At 47.1% G+C, this 19,947-nt stretch overlaps 1 long non-coding RNA gene across 2 annotated transcripts in view; it reads right to left on the bottom strand.

Annotated features, from left to right (window-relative positions):
• The window catches only part of LOC137519686 (uncharacterized), a 37,279-nt gene extending 17,842 nt beyond the window's left edge, over positions 1 to 19,437 (bottom strand). For both annotated transcript variants that reach the window (XR_011021082.1, XR_011021083.1), the window contains exons 1-3: positions 19,381 to 19,437; positions 7,317 to 7,550; positions 4,314 to 4,400 (exon numbers count right to left, since the gene is read on the bottom strand). This is a non-coding gene — a long non-coding RNA (uncharacterized lncRNA). The remainder of the gene's footprint in view (positions 1 to 4,313; positions 4,401 to 7,316; positions 7,551 to 19,380) is intronic.
• Between the last annotated feature and the right edge of the window lie 510 nt (positions 19,438 to 19,947).

The raw sequence follows: 19,947 nt of genomic DNA on the forward strand, positions 1-19,947 counted from the left end.
TCACAGCTAAAATAATCATTTCTACACCAGCTTTTGGCAGTTAGATGCTTGGAAATCTCATAAAAATATTCTACAGAAACAATTGCAGGTTTGGGAAAATGATAACGATGTTACGGGATATCGACATTTTTCACAGAAACTGTGTTTTCACTTAAATGTGAAAGATTTCTCCCAAGAAATAAAGACATTTTAAAGGTCTGTACAGCATCTTAGAATAATGTGAGTCATAAACACTATTTATAATTCTATCCCGAGGAAAAGGGCTGTGTAACATCAAACGAGATTTACAACTGCAATTCCAAAAAAACTTAGGATGCAGTGTAAAATGTAAATGAAAACAAAATGGAAATCATGTAAAGCATACTATTGATTGACAATGGTACAAGAGCAACAAAGCAAATTTTGAAAAGAAGAAATATTGTTCTTTCTTACAAAGAAATAAGCTTATTTTGAATTTGACGTCAACAATACATTTCTTAAAAGTTGGGATGGTGCATGTTTAAAATTTAGCTGCAGCATTTCTTGTACTTTTAAAGCAATCCTATAACTTAAAGGGTACCTGAGATTAAACACATCTCAGGTACATCTCAGGTACCATACTAGGTGGGTGGGCCAGTATCCCGTGACCCAGGTGACGCCAATCGGCAAAGCCGGCATAAAGTTAGCGTTCAGTGCAGCGGCTGTTGTGGTTCCCCCGTGAATGCTACCATGTGGGGTTGAGCTGCAATGCACGCGTGGATGCCTAGCCACCTGCATAACAGGCCCCTGAGTACACCCCGGTTGAAGGATGGAAGTCTGCAGCTGGAAGATCCAATTGTGCTGAAGAGTGGTGAGAGTATCGCTTGCAAGCTGAAGAGACTAACGCATGATTTCACGCTGCTGCATGAAACTTACTAACTCTCCCCCTCTCTGAAGATAATTGGTGTATGGTACCGGTTCCAGTCTGGGTGGATGAGTGATTGCATGTGGAATGTGTGGGAGCGCTCCACTTGGTCTAATTTTAATTGATTTTAGATGGTTTTGGCTGTCTATCTGTACTAATGTTTAATAAATGCTGTTTATACTTTTGCTATACCTGAATGGCAATGCAGTTTAATTTAATACATTGAGCAATAATATTTACTGTGGTGCCGTTTCCTGGAAAATAGGTTAAGGTGGCTGAAATGAAGTTTGGTTGAGTCAGGCATCACTATTATAAAATTAACATCTCAGGTCAGGGGCGGACATACGGCCGTGCAGGCCGTGCCGCCGCACGAGGGCCCCTGAAGTTCCGTTTTCTTCAGGGGCCCATGGCATTAAGTACTTTTTTTTTTTTTTTTAATATTTTTTTTTTTTATTATTATTTTATTCCCGGGGGCCCCCCGACTCCTATCCTCCCTCCCTCCCTCACCTCGGGGGCCCCCTCCCGATATGCGCGGCGGGAGAGCGAGCGAGCGGCAAATGCAGGAAGGGCTCTCCAGGCATCCGCTAGAGGCCCAGCCGCTTGGTCTCCAATATGTCTCCAGTTGGAGACATATTGGAGACTCAGCGGCTGGGCCTCTAGCGGATGCCTGGAGAGCCCTGAAGACTTCCTGCATTTGCCGCTCACTCTCCCGCCGCGCATATCGGGAGGGGGCCCCCCGAGGTGAGGAAGGAAGGGAGGGAGGGAGGATAGGAGTCGGGCCCCCCACCCGGATAGCTACCCACCCGGCTACCTACCCACCCGGCTACCTACCTACCCACCCGACTACCTAACCACCCACCCGGCTACCTACCCACCCACCAGGCTTCCTACCTAACCACCCACCCAACTACCTAACCACCCACCCGGCTACCTACCCACCCACCAGGCTTCCTACCTAACCACCCACTCAACTACCTGACCACCCACCCGGCTACCTACCCACCCGGCTACCTACCCACCCGGCTACCTACCTACCTACCCGGCTACCTACCTAACCACCCACCCGGCTACCTACCTAACCACCCACCCGGCTACCTACCGGGCTAGTTACCAACCCACCCACCAGGCTACCTACCCACCCACCCGGCTACCCGGCTACCTACCTAACCACCCACCCGGCTACCTACCTAACCACCCACCTGGCTACCTACCTAACCACCCACCCGGCTACCTACCGGGCTAGTTACCAACCCACCCACCAGGTTACCTACCCACCCACCAGGCTACCTACCTACCCACCCACCAGGCTACCTACCCACCCACCAGGCTTCCTACCTACCCACCCGGCTACCTACCTACCCACCAGGCTACCTACCCACCCACCAGGCTACCTACCTACCCACCCACCAGGCTACCTACCCACCCACCAGGCTTCCTACCTACCCACCCGGCTACCTACCTACCCACCCGGCTACCTACCCACCCACCAGGCTTCCTACCTACCCACCCGGCTACCTACCTAACCACCCACCCGGCTACCTACCTACCCACCCACCCGGCTACCCACCCACCAGGCTTCCTACCTAACCACCCACCCGGCTACCTACCTAACCACCCACCCGGCTACCTACCGGGCTAGTTACCAGCCCACCCACCAGGCTACCTACCCACCCACCCGGCTACCCACGCACCCACCAGGCTACCTACCTACCCACCCACCGGGCTACCTACCTACCTACCGGGCTAGTTACCCACCCACCCACCAGGCTACCTACCCACCCGGCTACCTACCCACCCACCCACCAGGCTACCTACCCACCCACTCAACCAGGCTACCAACCCACCCACCCACTCACCCACCCACTAGGCTACCTATCCACCCAACCACCCATGGGAGCTGCGCGCCGGATGGAGGCTGGGACAGGAGGTCTGCTGCTGCAGGTGAGTAAATGTTTTTGTTTTATTTATATTAGCAGGTGTATGTTCTGGGCAGGTCTGCCACATGATTGCATGTATTTTCTTCGCAAATCTGCCGACATGATTGCATGTATTTTCTGGGCATATCTGCCGACATGATTGCACGTATTTTCTGGGCATATCTGCCGACTTGTTTGCACGTATTTTCTGGGCATATCTGCCGACTTGATTGCATGTATTTTCTGGGCATATCTGCCGACTTGTTTGCACGTATTTTCTGGGCATATCTGCCGACTTGTTTGCACGTATTTTCTGGGCATATCTGCCGACTTGATTGCACGTATTTTCTGGGCATATCTGCCGACTTGATTGCACATATTTTCTGGGCATATCTGCCGACATGATTGCACGTATTTTCTGGGCATATCTGCCGACATGATTGCACGTATTTTCTGGGCATATATGTGTATTTTCTTGAGAAAACCTGCACAATTATGTGAATTTTCTGGGGAAAGGGTCACCAAAACTTGGGCCCACTGTCTTTGCGTTGCACTTTTCAAGGGAACCTGAGGTGAGAATAATATTGAGGCTGCCATATTTCTCTCCTTTTAAGCAATACCAGTTGCCTGGCTGCCGTGCTGGTCCTCTGCCTCTTATTCTTTCAACCATAGACCCTGAACAAGCATGCAGCAGGTCAGGGGTTTCTGACAATATTGTCAGAACTGAGAAGATTAGCTGCATGCTTGTTGCTGGTGTAATTCAGTTTATTACTGCAGCCAAATAGATCAGCAGGGCCGCCAGGCAACTAGTATTGTTTAAAAGGAAATAAACCCTCACCCCGGGTTCGCTTTAAGTTACAGTTAGCTCCGCCCTCATCCGGTCATTGCCACGCCCATTTTTTTGCCGCGGCGCTACGCGCCGCAGGTTCTGTCCACTAATTTTTGCCGCGGCGCGCTTCGCGCGCCGCAGGTTGTAGCCACGCCCATATTTTGCCGCGGCGCGCTACGCGCGCCGCAGGTCATAGGGGGCCCACAATTACAATTTTGCACAGGGGCCCACTGCTGGCTGTGTCCGCCACTGTCTCAGGTACCATACTTACCTGGGTCTTCCTTAAGCCCTGTTGAGGCCACTCGTCCCTCACGGTCTTTCCGGGTGGCTCCTATCCTATGCAATATGGCCCAGTTGTCAGGCTGAGTCTAGTAGAAGTAGTACCGACCGAGTACTACTGATGGGGCCACGTGTGCAGCCAGGCCATACTGCAGGGGTCAATTCAAAAACTTTACAATTAGCCGGCACTACAAGGATTACAGTCCCTCTGTGAGCAGATCGAACATATGGGTGTAGGCAATGTCAAGCCACATACTGCGGGAACAGGAGCCAACCGGGGAGACAGTGAGGGACTGAATGGCTTCAAGGGGCTTAAGGAAGCCCCAGGTAAGTATAAAACCTGAGATGTCTTTCATCTCAGGTTAACTTTAAATATAAAATACAAAAAAAAACTTCACATACTTACCCATGCAGAGGGAAGACTCAGGATGGTCCAGGGACTTAACGTGTACTTTGGCCGGGACCCTCTTCTAGTTTGCGGCAATGATCTCCCCTGCAGATGATGAAATACCAATGCAAGTTTAGACTGAGGAATTTTATTATTAAATTGTTGCATTATTAAACGTCCATGCAGGGTCCTGAAGTGAAAATAAACTCATAAGATAATGAATTGTATGTGTAGTAGGGTTAATAAATAAAACATTAGTAGCAAAGAAAAGAGTCTCATAATGTCTTTCAGTACAGGAAGCGTTAAACATCTTTAGTTTATCTATGAAAACGAGCTTCAACATGATCAAATAAAGTCCTGTTTTCTGAAGCATTTAAACAGCCAAGAAACAGTGAGAGACAGCTTGAGATAAGGTTTGACTGTAGGAAAGCTCAAAGGGTCATTATTTCTGCTTTGTTTTATAGCCTAACCACTTTACCTCTAAGGGTTTTTCCCATTAAAAAACCAGAGCAATTTTCACCTGTCAGCACTCCTTCCATTCATTCGCCAATAACTTTATTACTACTTATCACAACAAAACAATCTATATCTTGTTTTTTTCCGCCACCAATTAGGCTTTCTTTGAAGGGTACTTTTTGCTGAGAATTATTTTATTCTAAATATGTTTTAGCAGGAAATATAGGAAAAAATGCATTATTTCTCAGTTTTCGGCCATTATAGTTTTAAAATAAGACATGCTACCGTAATTAAAATTTTATTTGCCCATTTGTCCCGGTTATTGCAACGTTTAAAATTTTTCCCTAGTCCAATGTATGGCGACAATATTTTATTTGGAAAGAAAGGTGCATTGTTTCAGTTTTGCGTCCATAAATTATTACATCACTTATTACAAGCCCATAATTTAAAAAGTAACAGTAATATACCCTCTTGACATACATATTAAAAAAGTTCAGGCCCTAAGGTAACTATTTATGTTTTTTTTTTAAATTGTATATTTTATTTCATTTTGTTGTAGTAGTAGCTAGGTCCCTGCAAGGAGATATGTTTTTTTTTTTTTTTGCAGGGATGTAGTTAATCGTCCCGGGGTACGGAATGTGGTTAAAAGTGTGTAAGTGTGCAACTGTGACAGTATGATGCAATGTTACATAAAACAAAAAGCTATATAACTGAAAATAAAAATGTGAGACTCTTTTATTTGCTACCAATGTTCTATTAATGATCCGTACTACACCTACAATTCATTATAATTTTTTTTCCGTGTCAGGTTTGCTTTAAAGAGTTGTATACCATTCCCCATCTTTAATCATGAGGAACTCAAGCTTCTCTGGGATGTACTTTTGATGCTGAATCATGTTACCGACCTGTTTCAGTTAGTGTAGTTTGGCCTCATTCACTCGACATGCACTGCCGAACGCATTTCGGAAATGTGCATAGTGTGCAATACGTAAGGACATTAGAAGTACATTGACTGCACTGTTTGATGTTCTAACCTTGTGCCCTGCAGGGCTGTGTGCTGCCATATTGCACAGCTGCATTTATATCTGCAAAGCACAGAACTTACCCCTTCAGGTCCTGTTCACAGTGGTCAGTTGCGTTGCAGAAAAATTCTGCATGTCAGCTCACTGCCCATACAATTCTCTGTAGGCTTTGTATTAAAGTCTTTGTCCAGTCTCCATTGCAGTTCACACTCATAACACCTAATAACGTGTGTGTTATGCAGCTGACCACTGTGAATCTTGCCTCACAGTAGTGAATGGGGTCAGCAGTGCAACGCAGATAGCATGCAATAGCATGCATTCTGAACGCACACCCATTTGCACATGTTTATGCAAATGAAGCCTTAGTTGTGAGATGATTCATTTTTGTTGCACAGTCTCAACCCTTTTAAATGTGTTACTGGTATCAACTTTAAAATGAGAATTTACTATTCAGGAAACAATTTATTATGCTTTTTCTCATGCATTGGTATAACCATTTTCAGGAAGGCAATACTAATGCAGTGCAGTCCACTATACCACTTGTTGCTGCTTATAAAAATATAGATTGGTTTAACAAAGAAACAGTGTAATGTCTCATACATGGTATTAACGACAGGTCTAATCTGATTTATGATAGTTTTTCTGATCGATTTTCCGATCACTTCTATACATTCGGAAATCAGTTCGGACCCGGAAATAATCGATTCTACCCATCTATCTGAGGGGGACTTGCATTGTGTGTACCAAGCATCTAGGCCAGGGTTGCCCAATAGGTCGATCGCGATCTACCGGTAGATTGCGACCGCCTGCCCCGCAGCCGTGGCTGTCAGATTGTTCTGGGAGGAAAGGAAGAGGCGTGGCTAAAGGGGAGAGCAGCAAATTAGGAAACAGCATCTCCTCCCCTCAAGGCTGTGAAAACTGGGGGTGGGAGCAGGAAGTGTATGGAGGCTGCTCAGGCTGATGGGGAAGACGATAGGCACGGTCAGATATAGATTACTACTGCAATAGATAGAATAGATTATTTAGATAGATCAATAGATTATTTACTGCGTGCAGCTATGCAGCCAGCCAGCCGGGGGAAACGTCTCCTGCCACAGGAAGCCACACTGACGATCATCAGCTCTGCTCTTGCTGACAAGCACTGGCCCATCACTAGTGACAAGTGCACAGCAATATGGGCAAATAGCTTCAGAAGGATTCTGAGGCTATTTGATATGTTTGAAGGGAGTATGTAACTGCCTGTGTTGGGATAGGGAGCCCCCCTCAGTATCCCAGCACAGGTAGTTACATAGTCCCTTCAAACATAGCAATTGGCCGGGCTGGCGGGAGCTCGGGATTTTGCCCGGTAGGCCTCCCTTTTAGTGGCCCCCGGGGGGCCCGAGCATTGCAGGAGGGGGCACAGCACAGGAAGGAGGAGCAGTGGCGGGCACAGAGCAGCGGGGAGGGGGGACAGTCTCCCCCCTCTCACTCACCTGGGGGCCCCCCTTCGCCGCTCCCCCTCCAGGCTAGAATGTGCAGCGGCGGCGAGCGTGCAACAACTTACTACTTTCTACTTCCTGCATTCCACTCTGCCTGCCTCTGTTCAGGTCTGGTCTTCTTGCTTGTCCAATCACGAGCAGACTACCCAAGCTGAAACTTTCCTGGTGGGCCTTTAGTGTCCCAGTCCGACCCTGAGTCTCGGTAACTGGGTCAGTCGCGTTAAATCCGGGTCTACTGCGCATGCCAAACTCTCAACTAAACCGTAGAGTACCCATACAGTAACAGTAGATTTGAAAATCTGAACAACCAGAGAAGAACAAGAAAGAACAAAACATTATCATCAACAGAAATTTCATTAGTTTAGTATACTCCTGGTGCATTAAAGGGAACCTAAACTGGGAAGGATATGGATTTTTCCTTTTAAAATAATACCAGTTGCCTGAATCGCCTGCTGATCCTGTGTCTCTAATACTTTTAGCCACAGCCCCTGAACAAGCATGCAGATCAGGTGCTCTGACTGAAGTCAGACTGGATTAGCTGCATGCTTGTTTCAGGGTATGATTCAGCCACTATTGCAGCCACAGAGATCAGCTGGATTGCCAGGCAACTGGTATTGTTTAACCACCCTGGCGTTCTGATTAAATCGCCAGGGTGGCTGCGGGAGGGTTTTTTTTAAATAAAAAAAAAACTATTTCATGCAGCCAACTGAAAGTTGGCTGCATGAAAGCCCACTAGAGGGCGCTCCGGAGGCGTTCTTCCGATCGCCTCCGGCGCCCATAATAAACAAGGAAGGCCGCAATGAGCGGCCTTCCTTGTTTTGCTTATATCGTCGCCATAGCGACGAGCGGAGTGACGTCATCGACGTCAGCCGACGTCCTGACGTCAGCCGCCTCCGATCCAGCCCTTAGCGCTGGCCGGAACTTTTTGTTCCAGCTGCGCAGGGCTCAGGCGGCTAGGGGGGCCCTCTTTCGCCGCTGCTCGCGGCGAATCGCCGCAGAGCGGCGGCGATCAGGCAGCACACGCGGCTGGCAAAGTGCCGGCTGCGTGTGCTGCTTTTTATTTCATTAAAATCGGCCCAGCAGGGCCTGAGCGGCAGCCGCTGGCGGTGTTGGACGAGCTGAGCTCGTCCAGACCGCTCAGCTGGTTAACAGGAAACATCCATATCACTCTCAGTTAAGGTTCCTTTTCAAATGTCTACACTTACTTATGTTTCAGGGCTGGTGCACACCAAGAGCACTTCCAAATGCTTTTAAAAATGCTAGCGCTTTAAAAAGTGCTTGGCTAATGTATTTAAATAGGATGGATCACGCTTCAGTGTATAAGGTGTGGGGAGGAACGCTAAATTGTAGTTACTCAGAAATGCATCTGTGTATCAGTGAAGAAAGCCAAAGGCTAAACATGTTATGTATGTTCCAGTTCCACAGAGCAAACTTAGTGACAGGAAGGAACAGACATATTAACTGAATGGTAGAACCTTGCACAAACTTAAATGTCTTGTAGAATGCCACTCTTTATCCTCCACAATGTCTTTGCAGATGTATTTTCTTTCTCAGATTGCAACACGACTAACAAACACTCTATTTACCTACAGTACATTCAAGGTCGGCTGCTGCTATGCCTCACTGTATCTCATGTAGCAGCGAGAGGACACAGCTGCTGATCTGACTGCAAATACCGTAAATGTAACATCTAGCAATGTAGCTGTCCAGGTAAAAGAAAAGCTTACTCTCAGGGTCTGTTTCCAATGGATGTAAATTTGTGTGAATTTTTCACGCACAAATTCGCATAGCAATGTATTTCAATGGGCCTGTTTCCACTATCCAGAATTTGCATGCAGAAAGAAATCTGGACCAGCACTGAGACAAAATTTGGATGCTGCATGGTGTTTTCGCACGCATCATTTGCACGTTTTCACGTATGTCAATAGAAACACGGAAAACAAAACGGGAAAAAAATGTAAAACATTTTAGCGATGACGCAGGTGAATTAGCATACAACAAACAGAAGCATACTCATGCAAATTTGCATACTTATGCAATAAGGCATCCATAAAAAAGCAAATTTGCATGAATGGGCTCTATTCACAAAGCATTGCTGCATTTGGTAATGCTAAAACAGCTGATTTTACAGATCACCTTCCCCAATTACTATTCACTAAACTGCACAGAAAATTAATATCACCAACTAGTGAGGTAAATTTGTGCTGTAATTCCCTCAGGAAATGTCAAGAAATTGCAATTCACAAAGTTTTCCGCATTTGGTTTACCAGGCAAAAGTGTTCAGTGTTTTTCTCCAGCTCATAGCAGTTGATAACTCACTCTATCGATGCTGTCTCTGTGTGGTAACTTTGACAGACAGCCTTTGGGAAGAGCCAGGCAGCCAACAGGGAGAGTCACACAGCCCTGCTTCGTTCTCATGCTGATTTGATGCGATGGGGTAACGGGTAACGGGGACAGGCTCCTGGTGGTGGCAGCTCCAGGGCTTGACTGCGCTCACATATGGTGTTACATGCTGGTTCTGGGGCCCCGGGCAGTAAGTGTTCCCGGGGCCCCAGGCTGGCTTGTGCACTATTGTTTTTAATTTTATTGTAGATTCCCATGCAGTTTAGTTAGGAGGGGGGCAGATGAGAGGGAATATCCTGCACGCTGGTGCCCCCTGCTGGCCATATAGCCATTGTCTATATGCAACTGAAGCCCTCTCTAACGACTGGCTTATTTGCTCAGCCTCTGCTTAATTGATTACTGCAGACTAGGTGTAACGTGTGTGTGCACTTCTGATTGGCTTATGAGCAGCCTGCAGGCTTTATATAAGCAGCAGAGAACTGTTTGGGAGTGAGTATTTCCCTTTGTGTGTTTGGTAAGTTGATGTATTTTACCAAACAAAATGATTTTACTGAACTGCTCTTTGTTAATACAGCCCATTGTAGTGGAAACATACCCTCAGAAGCTTATAGTAGACGTTGTTACTTCCAGAAAAAGATTAGAAGGCCTGGAGATGTAATCACATTAATGGCCCAGCATGCACTGCAGTGGCCGGTCGGGGTGAGATCGCAGCGAGCAGTTCAAACTGCAGCAGCTGCAGCGGGGACACACAAAATTGTGGACTGCATTCACATGGGTAACTAGGGAGCACACCATTTACAAATATCCCTTAGGGGGAGGTTAGTTTTATATATTTTACGTTGCTCATTTTTCTTTAATTGTTTGTCCACCTCCATCCCACCACCAAGACCACCACCACCGCTTTTCTAAGCACACACAATCCCTTTCCCAATCCAAGTCATAATATGTGTATAATATAATATGTTGGCATTTTATAAATACAATAAATAAATAAATAAATAAGGAAACCTGTAGTGAAAAATGTGCCCCAAGTGGGCACTTACCTAGATAGAGGGAGACCACTGGATAATCCATGGGCTTCCACCATCTTCCTCCTCATTGCTGTTTCAGCTCTAAGACTCTCACAAGCCTATCAACTGAGCTTGGCCGTACTGCGCAGGCACAGATGACTCGCAACGCTAGCTCAGAGCCGAACAGCTTTTTTTGCTGAGCTTGAGAAGTGGCTCAATGTTGCTGCGCAGGCACACAGGAGCATGGTGGCGAGCTTGGGGGTACCAGTGCAAGAATGGTGAGTCGGGGAGACGGATGAAGCCCCTGGAGAGTCTAGAGGTTTCCCTCTACTGAGGTATTTGTTTGTCTCACTATTTAAACTCACAGGTTTTTTTTTAAACACATGAATGAAACTTACAACTATCTGATTCTTTAAAACACAGCTAGTCTCAAACAGCTTCCTACTACAGAACTTACACCAAAACATTAGGCAGGGAAAACGTAGAAGTCTCCGCTGGTGTTTTTCCTCATAAACATTTAATTTGCTGTATGTAAATGAAAGGAAACTTTTTTTTTAAAGAGGGATTGTCAGCCACAAAATCACATTCCATTTACCCACTGCTCTGTGTTTATTATGCAGCCTGTAGCCTTACCCTACATTGCAAGTACTCCAATCCATTCAGAAATGTTTCTGCTGTAATAAATCTTATCTCATCTTAGTAGGCCTGGCTCTATTTGTTCCTTTGCCAATGAGAAGGAAACTTGTCATTACCCCTCCCACATCCCTGCTCCTCACTGATTGGCTGAGGGCAGTTCAGTGAGCTGAATAAATCTGATCTATGCTGTGCTCACATGTGTTTACAAAGAAAGCTAGCTATGAAAGTGCAGTTTTAAGAGAAAAAAAAGTAAGGGAGGAAGTGATATCAATATTGGCTTCAGTCAGAGGGAGTTAAGATGGAAAATGCCTGAAACAGAATTCTCTATATTTACTATATAACATTTACTGAAATCAAAATGTGGACAGTACAAAACATATGTTATGTAAGTAGTTATCTACTTATTTATGTATTTTTTTCCTGGGATAGTATGGCTGCCCCTGCTGCTTTAAGGTAATACGCTGTACGGACTAATTAAATATATGTTCAGCTTTCAGAAGCACTCCTTTCTGATCCTCGGGTAGGTGTGGTGTTATTATTGCAATAACATCCTGATCTAGAGAGCTTGCATCCAAAAATATGTTTAGTTAGTGTAAAGGATAGCGGAGATGCCGCCGCATGGGCAAGCAGCAGGGCGGCCATCTCTGCGTTCCAGCCGGTTGCTTCTGCCACGCAGCTACATGCTGCTGGTGCGCCTGGTCCTTCTAGAGAACCACAGATTAAGAGCTACGCGTGCGCGCCAGGCGACAGGACCTTTATGCTAGTAGAAAGGGAGTCAGCTGATCAGGCCGATCAGCTGACTCCAGCTATGCTCCGGATTGGCTGAGTGACTGGGGCGGCGCTGTGCAGCGCTCTGGGTATATATAGGGCTTGCCTGTCAGTTGCAAGTTGTCTGCTGTTGCGAATTACCAGGTGTTGAAACCAAGGACTTCACACCTAGACCAGGTTATTGCTATATAGCTATTGTACATCTGTTAGTCTAGTTCCCAGGTGTTGAAACCAAGGACTTCACACCTAGACTAGGATTGCTATATTACTACTGTATTATCTGTTATGATCTCTCGCTCTCCTGACTACTCTCTTGGTTGCTGATTCGGTACTTCTGCCTGTCTACTGTTGCCGACTCTGCCTGTACATGGATACCGAATCAGTCTTCCGCCTCTGTACTGTATCTGTCCGTTCGTTGCTGACCTTGCTTGTCTGACATTTCTATCCCCACTAGTGGGACTACCACTAGTAAGGGAAATCTTTAGGGCTGTCACCTAACCCTTAGGTGATCAGTCTTACTGTACTATCTGTGACACCTGTTCCTCAGGTGTCTGTTAGCTGCAAATAGTGTCTGTTGATCACCTGCCCCACAAGAGATCATCTTGCAGCACAGTCAGTGGTCCCTGCTCCTCAGGGGTCCACTGGCTGCAGTACAGTCTGGTTCCCTGCTCCACAGGGAATCCTTGGCTGTAGAACAGTCTTTATCACTCAATCCCCCTGTGACCTCACTTGCAGCCCAATCAGTGGTCCCTGCCCCTCAGGTGTCCACTGGCTGCAGTACTATCTGAATTCCCTGCTCCTCAGAGAATTCTTGGCTGCAGTATAGTCTGTATTTCCTGCTCCTCAGGGAATCCTAGGCTATTGTTTAGCCTGGGTCACCTGCCCTTCAGGTGATCATTCTCCTTATCACCGTCAGTGGTCCCTGCTGCTCAGGCGTCCACTGGCTGCAGTGCAGTCTGAATCCATCCTTGGCTGCAATATTGTCTGTGTCTCCCGCTCCTCGGGAAATAACTTCTCTTATTACTGTTGCACCAAACACAATACCACATTGGGTGTCCTGTGTCTAGCTATACTTGTATTATTGGTGATTCTGCAGATCACCACATAATCAGGTATAGCATCTGTATTATTGGTGATACTGCAGATCACCAATAATCAGAAAAATCTGTGTTGCTGACACCAATCGTTACAGTTAGCCAATAAACGATATCACCTGAAAAAAAAACTCTTCTCTCATAGACATAGTATGGCATCTATGGCTAACACACACTGCCATAAGTGAATAATACTTAAAATGTTTATATGATACAATATTTGGGATCTATGTATATGGATTTGGGATCTTGGTATATCACGTTTCTCATTCTTCTATTCTGTCCACTGCACAGTAAACGCTCACTGTTATCTGCTATCTTATTTACTTTACAAATGAGTAAAATATTGAACAAAACACATTCATAAATACTCTATAAATAGCATTATTTTGCCACGGCTATTCTCCCCTGTTCTACTCGCTGCTGCTGGCATTGTGTAATACAGTTTACTGGCTGCTGCTGTTTGTGCCCTGACCTCCCATAGTGCCTCCTCTTCCAAAGAAAAATGTCTGTGTCGGTCTCTCAAACTCTTCCTAAAATTACTATGGCCTCCTTTCCATGGACTATTGAGCCGTGTGCTATGCTCAGCAAGCAGTTATCAAGCAGCAGTGAGCAGCTACCGGGCAGCTACAAGCAGTTACCACGCAGCAGTGAGAGTTTGAGAGTCATTTCACTGCCTATCAGCAGTTTGTGGAAAGGAGGCCTTACTAAAGCCCCATCTCAGGCACAGATGTCTTCCATGTCTGGTGTAGGCACTCACTGGTAGGGATGGTCAAGGAGATGCAAATCATTTTAAGTTTATGTGGGATTATGCAAATGTATGCTGTTTAAAAAAGGCCAATCAAATCTCTCCAAGGTGGCATTCAATTTGTGGATTTTCAAGCTGCACAAATTTGCATACAAAATTATTTGCATCTAATTGACCATCATTCAAACAGATAAGTTAATTGGCTTTTCCTAAAATTGGTTGTGACCCCCCTCTGAGGGTCAGTTAGTGACAAGACTATATACTGAATAATACATAATAATAATCTCATTGACCATTCCTAGTTAGTGATAGAGCTTGCTTTTATCTGTGTTCAACCTCTTCGATTAACCAATGTCAAAAAGATGACTTTTAAATTACCTTTCAGTACATCAGACTTTATTATTTACTTATGTATACAGCACTGTCATGCTTTATGCATACATTCAAAAACAGTGTGGCTTAATTTGATTGCAGGGTTAAGTAAAAAAAAAGTCTCACCCTGCTTTGACTGTTGTACTACTAACTACTGTCAAAATTATTCCCCTACTAACTACCTACAATTTATTACTCTGCTCACCTTTGACTCATGTCGCCCATCGGGGATCGGGATCCGATCCCCTCAGGTGACATCGATGGGCCTTTACATGTATGTCAAAGGAGGGATCCGCACACAGTCTTCAAGGAACAACATGCCTTTATTGTTCCAATGCACACATATAATACACACCAAATTGTCTCAGCCGACAATTGTTTCGGGGCCAATCAGGTCCCCTTTATCAAGGCATAAGCAGAAAACATATACATGTATGTGTCAGCTGTGTTGCTGACAATGAGTTCTGTTGCTATGTGGGGGGGGGGGGGGGGGGGGCAGAGGGACGACAGAGTGGTGCATGTGTGATGTCACGCTGCGGGTGGGGGAGCGGCATGCACAAAGAAGTTGGCCATCGCTCAGTTGAATTGATCCACCAGGTGGATCGCTTACGGAATGGCGACTGGGGGCCGTTTCAAACACGCTTATTGGCTAAGCAGGTCGTTATCGGCCACTTCAGCTGATTTTAGTTATGCGGGTGCACAAGGGTTTACACTACCATTAGTGGGCAGCTTTAGGTAAGGTGACAACATTTGAGTTCAGGAGCCAGCTGATGTTTTCACAGCTGGTTCAAACGGAGGCAGATTTGCATACAAGTCTGAATAGTTAAGATAGCAAACTGTATGCTTGTTTGAAGAGGTGTGCCTTCAGAATAAGCTTGAGAGCTACTAGTCCATGATGTGTATTGTATTCTGCAGGATTAAGCAGGATTTTTTATTTTCTTTTTTTTTTTTGTACCTGCAAATGAATAATACATACTTACCTCACGTCAGTTCCTCTCAGAAGCTCACTATTTTCTTCTTACAATGATTCCTTCCAGTACTGACAAGATTTTGCCAGAACTAAAATATATCAGTTGCTGTCAGTTATAATTGAAAGGACAACTGATGAGCAAGTAATGTCCAGGTTTCCCTATGGCTCTAGTGGGCGATATTACAGTTTAAAGGGAACCTGAAGCGAGAAAAATTATAATAAACACTAGAGATGGCCCGAACCTCTGATTTTCGGTTCGCGAACCGAGCAAAAGTTTGGTTCGCGTGAACTTTCGCAAACCGCAATAGACTTCAATGGGGAGGCGAACTTTGAAAACTAGAAACACTTATACTGGCCAGAAAACTGATGGAAAAGATGTTTCAAGGGGTTTAAACCTGGAGGGGGACATGGCAGAGTGGGATAGATGCCAAAAGTCCCGAGGAAAAATCTGGATTTGACGCAAAGCAGCGTTTTAAAGGGAAGGTTCAGGGAGGGGATTAAAAAAATAAAAATAAATTTCCACTTACCTGGGTCTTCCTCCAGCCCGTGGCAGGCAGGAGGTGCCCTCGCCGCCGCTCCGCAGGCTCCCGGTGGTCTCCGGTGCCCGACCCGACCTGGCCAGGCCAGCTGCCAGGTCGGGCTCTTCTGCGCTCCATTTCCTGGCACTTCTGCGTCCCACGCCGGCGCGCTAACGTCATCGGACGTCCGCCGGGCTGTACTGCGCAGGCGCAGTAGTTCTGCGCATGCGCAGTACAGCCCGGCGGACGTCCGATGACGTCAGCGCGCCAGCCTGCCACGGGCTGGAGGAAGCCCCAGGTAAGTGGAAATTTATTTTTATTTTTTAATCCCCTCCCTGAAACTTCCCTTTAAGGGCAGAAATCACAGTAAATGCTAAATTGGAGGCCTAAAGTGCTTTAAAACATCTTGCATGTGTATACATTAATCAGGGAGTGTAATTAGAGTACTGCTTCACACTGACACACCAAGCTCACTGTGTAATGCACCGCAAACAGCTGTTTGTGTAGTGACGGCTGTGCTGGACTGGTGCGCACAATGGGCAGAGTGCAGGCCGTGGCGGTCTTCAAGCCAATATGGTCGCTGGGCTGTGGTAGCTCAATGACAGAACAGTGACTGTCCAGCTGATCAAAATTGGTCTGTCGACAATGAAGCAACGACCTTATCATGGGTGTGACGCCCCCCCCCCCCCCCCCCCCGAGACACTTATATAGCCGGCGGTCATTGCTTCATTGTGATACGCAAGCCCCTTCACCGTGGCAAAGTAATGCTCACGAAGGGGAAATGGCACATGTACATGCCTTTTGCGTTGTTGTTGCAGCTGCAGTGCAGCCAGAAAAATTAGGCAGGCATGTACACGCACCAGAAAAATTATAGCGGCCGCTGCTAGCAGTGGCCTTAAAATTCAGGAATCCACCTGGAGTCCTGGACCCTGTTGGTGGTGGCGGAGAAGGCAGTCAAGCAGCCTGCGGGCAGAGGTGCTGTGTGGGGAGCGACTTAGTCTTGAGGCAGGCAGTTACACGGCCTGCAGGCTGAGATGCTGTGTGTGGGGACGGACTTAGTCTTGGGGCGGGCAGTAGGCCTCCGGGATCCATGCCTCATTCATTTTGATAAAGGTGAGGTACTGAACACTTTTGTGACTTAGGCGACTTCTCTTCTCAGTGACAATGCCTCCAGCTGCGCTGAAGGTCCTTTCTGATAGGACACTTGAGGCAGGGCAAGACAGAAGTTGGATGGCAAATTGGGACAGCTCTGGCCACAGGTCAAGCCTGTGCACCCAGTAGTCCAAGGGTTCATCGCTGCTCACAGTGTCTACATCCACACTTTAGGCCAGGTAGTCGGCTACTTGCCGGTCCAGGCGTTGGTGGAGGGTGGATCCGGAAGCGCTAAGGCTTGGACAAAAGAATGTCTGCATGTCCGACATCACCATGAGATCGCTGGAGTGTCCTGTCCTTGCCTGCGTGGACATGGGAGAAGGATTACTGGCAGCGGTACCTTTTATTGCGTTGTGCTGTGACATCACCCTTAAACGCATTGTAAAGCATAATTGCCAGCTTGGTCTGCAAGTGCTGCATCCTTTCTGCCTTCAGGTGAGTTGGTAACATGTCCGCCACTTTGTGCCTATACAGAGGGTCTAGTAGCGTGGCCACCCAGTACAGCTCATTCCCCTTGAGTTTTTTTTATACGGGGGTCCCTCAACAGGCTGGACAGCATGAAAAACGCCATCTGCACAAAGTTGGATCCAGACATACTATCCATCTCCTCTTGCTCTTCCTTAGTGATGTCAGGTAAGTCCTCCTCCTCCCCCCAGCCACGAACAATACCACAGGAACGTTCAGCAGCACAAGCCCACTGCGACACCTGCTGCGGTTCTTCTTCTGACGCCGCCTCCTCCTCCAAAGAAACACCTTCCTCATCATCCGAGTCTAACTCCTCCTCCCCACACGACTCTTCCTCCTCCTCCCCCCTCTGCCACAGGTGTTGAGGAAACATCTGCTTCTGCTGAGAATTTATCCCACAATGCTTCCTCCCGTAACTGTTCCTCTTCACACTACTCCACTGCTTGATCCACCACTCTATGCACGGCATGCTCCAGGAAGTAAGCGTACGGGATCAAGTCGCTGATGGTGCCTTTACTGTGACTCACCAGGTTGGTCACCTCCTCAAACGGCCGCATGAGCCTGCATGCATTTCGCATCAGTGTCCAGTTGTTGGGCCAGAACATCCCCATCTCCCCAGATTATGTCCTTCTACTGAAATTGTAGAGGTACTGGGTGACGGCTTTCTCCTGTTCTAGCATCTCTGAATCTCGGCAAAGTGTGCCATGGCCGTGTAAGACCGCCTGAAATGTCCACACAACTTCCTGGTCTGCTTCAGGAAGTCCTCTAAGCCTGGGTACTTTGACACAAATTTTTGAATGACTAGATTCAGCACATGTTCCATGCAGGGTACATGTGTCAGCTTTCCCAAATTCAACGCGGAAATGAGATTGCTGCCGTTGTCACACCACACGTTGCCGATCTCCAGCTGGTGCGGGGTCAGCCACTGATCCACCTCTTTGTAAGGAGCAGCCAAGAGAGCTGGTCCAGTGTGACTCTCCGCTTTGAGGCAAGACATGTCTAAGATGGCGTGACACAGTCATACCTGGCATGCAGCATAGGCCCTGGGGAGCTGGGGCTGTGTAGCTGGAGAGGAGATCGCAGCACCAGTAGAGATGAACTGCCACTCAGCCAAGGACGAGGAGGAGGATGACAGCGAAGAGCATGTAGCAAGAGGAGAGGAGGTGGCAGGAGGCCTACCTGCAAGCCGTGGAGATGTCACAAGTTGGTCCGCTGCACAGCCACGTACTCCCTCCTTGCCATCAGTCACCAGGTTGATCCAATGGGCTGTGTAAGTAATGTACCTGCCCTGACCGTGCTTGGCAGACCAGGCATCCATGGTCAGGTGGACCCTTGACCCAGCGCTGTGTGCCAGAGATGACACTACTTACCTCTCAACTTCATGGTACAGTTTGGGTATCACCTTTTTGGAGAAATAATTGCGACCTGGCATCTTCCACCGTGGTGTCCCAATGGCCACAACTTTACGGAAGGCCTCAGAGTCCACCAGCTGGTATGGTAACAGCTGGCGAGCTAACAGTTCCGCCAAGCCAGCTGTCAGACGCCGGGGAAGGGGGTGACTGGCAGAAATTGGCTTCTTCCGCTCAAAGATTTCCTTCACAGACACCTGGCTGCTGTGGGCAGAGGAGCAGGAACTGCTCAAGGTCAGAGGCGGAGTGGAGGAGGGTGGCTGTGAAGGTTCAATGTGCACCTGTCACACACAGACAGGTACCGGATAGGCACAGTGACACTGTGTGCGCTCACGTAGGTGGGTGGGTGCACAGTGAACAACAGGTAGGTATATGCAGTGAGGATTACAATGTGCACCTGTCACACACAGACAGGTACCGGATAGGCACAGTGACACTGCGTGCGCCCACGTAGGTGGGTGGGTGCACAGTGAACAACAGGTAGGTATATGCAGTGGGTATTACAATGTGCACCTGTCACACACACACAGGTAGTAGTCACCGAATGTGCTGGGCCTGGCTGGCAGTGGCACACACAGTAGGAATTACCAATGCTGTCTATATAGGTAGAAAAAAACGTTTTGTAAAAAAAAAAAAAAAAAAACCTTTTAATGGCTAACTAATAGAGTTAAATGATGCAAGCTTTCTGGGATCTAGTTCCCTTCTTCAGGCATATTTTCAGATGTTAGCTGAAGCAAAACACTGATGCAGAAAAATGGGAAACATGAAGATGACAGTTGTGCTGGTAACTGTTTATCCGTTAGGTGTCAGGTGATCAGCAGGCTGGAGCCAGTAAGTTAGTGCAACCATACATGAAATCCAGCCAAATCAATCATGTTACATAAGGTGTCATGAATCCTGTTCCACAATTTAAACCTTCTGTTAATGTCAAGGTTGTCAAAGCAACACAAGTGTCAGAGGGACATACACACAAAAAAAAATAGATCACAAGAACAAGTTTAGCTCTCAAAAGAGCTGTTGTGGGGTGCTTTTTTTAGCAATAAGAATAAGCAAGGAGCAAGCTAAGAAGCCTACAAGAGCCTAACTAAGATTTCCCTATGAGAGTCTGCAGCAGCTATCCCTTCACTAATTACTGCAGGCACACGAGTGAGTGAAAAGCCTGACGCTGCCTGCCTTTTATAAGGGGGGGGGGGGTTTGGGCTCCAGGAGGG

The sequence above is a fragment of the Hyperolius riggenbachi genome, chromosome 5 (genome assembly GCF_040937935.1).
Source record: "Hyperolius riggenbachi isolate aHypRig1 chromosome 5, aHypRig1.pri, whole genome shotgun sequence".
Taxonomy (NCBI): Eukaryota; Metazoa; Chordata; class Amphibia; order Anura; family Hyperoliidae; genus Hyperolius; species Hyperolius riggenbachi.